Genomic DNA, 2,860 nt, shown 5'->3' with positions numbered 1-2,860 from the left:
CCTAAGTGCTCTTTACAGGCTTTAAGTGGGTTTATCTAACTGGTACATACAGAACAGACAACTTGGTAATATTTTTATCCAAATTAAAAAAACAAGTAATGTTTCTTAGTTTCAAGTTTCAACAAGCCCAACATCCTAGTTTCACCATCAGGTTGACAGATTCTTGCCTCATTTGCAACTGCAGGATTTGTTCAAGGCCTGATGTAGCAAATCTAGCTTAAATCTGTTGCTTAACAAGGCGTCTGTCATTTACTGTTTATCTACTGGCTAACAAAAAGCAGCTGTCTGTGCTGCTAATGATTTAGCCTTGGTTGCTAACTGCTAACACACTAGCCTGCTAGCCTCTAACTATAAATGAAAAAACGATCAAATTCTTTTTAGAACACCTTATACATGCACTTCTAAAGCATCTTGAGTACAGGATCCATAGCTAGTGTTACTTGTTTGACGCCATGACGGCTCATGTGATGATGACCACTCCTGACAGCATGTGACGTCTGCCGTGACATGTTTATGGCGCAACTATATCAATGATATATAGCAGAGTTCAAGTAAAGTGTTACTGAAAGTTTCTAGAATGGCATTCATAGGAAGTTAAACAAGCCCCTTCCTGCCAGTGTTCCTTTTTACTGAGCTTGTAGCCTTTCTGATACAGGGTTTCCAAAAGAAGGAAGAATATAAGATCATTTTAACTACAGGCTGCGTTCACAGCTCTAATTACTCATCGTCTTACACTGACATTCGTGCTGTTGTGCTTTTAGGAAACTCGCTGCAGATCTTTCTAATTACATGCTGTTGGATAGAATCAAAGAAATGTGTTTGTATATTTGGTTTGGTTGCTGTTTATTAAGCTTAATTGCACTAGTTATGCGTACAGTGATGGTACAGTGTACCACTGTTGCATGTTTAATCTTTGTAAATACAGGAGATACAGTTTGTCTGTTGGTCCAGAGAGCAATTCAGAAATCAGTCTGCGGAGCCGGACTTTATGTTAAAATCAAATGTGATATTTTTGCAGTCATTTCTTTCGTGATGGAACACTGTGCAGTGAACATAAACGCCCACTGAGGCTATATTTGGGTTATAATGTTGAAAGACATTGTCGCTGTGGTGTTGATGTCTTTCATGACACATTGTGCCTTACAGTGCATTAAAACTGTGATTTACTGCGTAGGCGCTTTACAATGAATGTACTGAATCTTCTATCGGATAAGAGTGAGATGCTTTAAGCCACAGTTAGGCTGCCCTGGTACACCTAGTGCCAGTTTAGTGCTAGTGCCCAGACCCAGATTAAGCCCAAGCCTAGATGATTAAACTCCATTGGCTTTGTAGTTTAAGTCTAGGCTTAGTCCATATCTGAGAAAACGACCCTTAAAGTATGATCATTGTTCTTTCTGATTGATGTAGAAGAGTTTCAAGAATTAAAAATGCGTAATTCTCATTTACATAATGCTTGAAAGTTTCGCTTATCTGAGGCATAATTCTTTTATTTTTTTAGTAATAAAAACAGTATATATGCATCAAAGTAACCAAATAGCTTTTACATCCCATATTGTGGCTAATTCCTTTACTTTCATACTGATTGAGTTCAAAGTTTACATTTAATGAATTTTCTCACTGGTAATGTTATGGAAGCCCTTTGCTGCCATCGCCTTAATCTTTTTATTTTTCATTTTTTATTTTTCCTCCTTTCTCTTTTTATTTTATTTTATTTTATTTTTTATTTCTCCTCCTTGTCTGCTTCTGGCAGCAGTATGACTTAGTATCTCAAAATAATTAATTACTTATTTTCTTGAAATATTGCCTTACTATCTCAAAATAATGACTTGTTTTCTCAAAATAGACTTAATATCTCTAAACAGTATTGCGGTTATATCTCACAACAATGGCTTATTTTCTCAAAATATCAACTTGGTATCTGAAAATAATAACTTAATGTTCTCTAAATGTTGACTCGTTCTTCAAATATTGACTACATTTTGAAATAATTCCTTTTTTTTTTTCAAAATAATATCGCAAAATAATGACTTGTTTTCACAAAACATTGACCTGGTATCTTTACTGACTTTTCTCAAAATATTGACTTGTGAAATTATTTATATTCTCAAGATTTATAGATACTATGTTGAAATAGTTATTCAATTTCAAGAGGGTACATAATTATTTCAGGATAATAAGTCACTATAAAGAGATACTAAATCAGTATTTTAAGTAAGTCACTCTTTCGAGATACTACGTCAACTTTTTGACCTACTGGTGCCAGAAACGTGGAGAAAAATGGGTAATTTTTTCTTTTTGCTTTCTGTTTCTCCTCCTCTACCTGGTAGGAATGGGCTTCCATATAATATCCTACACTGGGCTTCTGCAAACTTGATTACTGCTTGTGTACTTTTCTTAGAGGTATTATTTTAGCTTTGAACAAGCCGACTTTTAAAGTATTAAAAGCTGAAAAGCTGAAAAGTGTTTCCCAAAGATGCCACTGAAGTTTTCTTTCCTGTGAGTTTTTATTGTTCAAATATACTTGAACGTGGTCCTTTATGGCTTCAGGCAAAATGCTCACGACGATCATGCTCATTATGCACCTTTTGTATGTTTTAATTTCACTAGATTAATGCTGCATGTGGCAGTAGTAGGTATATGAAGCAACTGAACACCGATGACTGCTGTCATTCGGTCAGTCAGTTTTAACATTCATATTTTGAAAGAATAATAAAATGTGTTCTGACAGTCAAAGTGTGTATTGGTCAGTAAAATATTGGCTTCATCTGTTGTAATTCTCAAGCACTGGTGTGTGCTTTTTCTTTTCTTTCATGGTAAAACTTGGACTAAAGTTTTACCATGGAGCATGACCATATAATTG

Source organism: Colossoma macropomum, unplaced genomic scaffold, assembly GCF_904425465.1.
Source record: "Colossoma macropomum unplaced genomic scaffold, Colossoma_macropomum, whole genome shotgun sequence".
NCBI lineage: Eukaryota > Metazoa > Chordata > Actinopteri > Characiformes > Serrasalmidae > Colossoma > Colossoma macropomum.
This window is presented reverse-complemented; position numbering follows the sequence as displayed.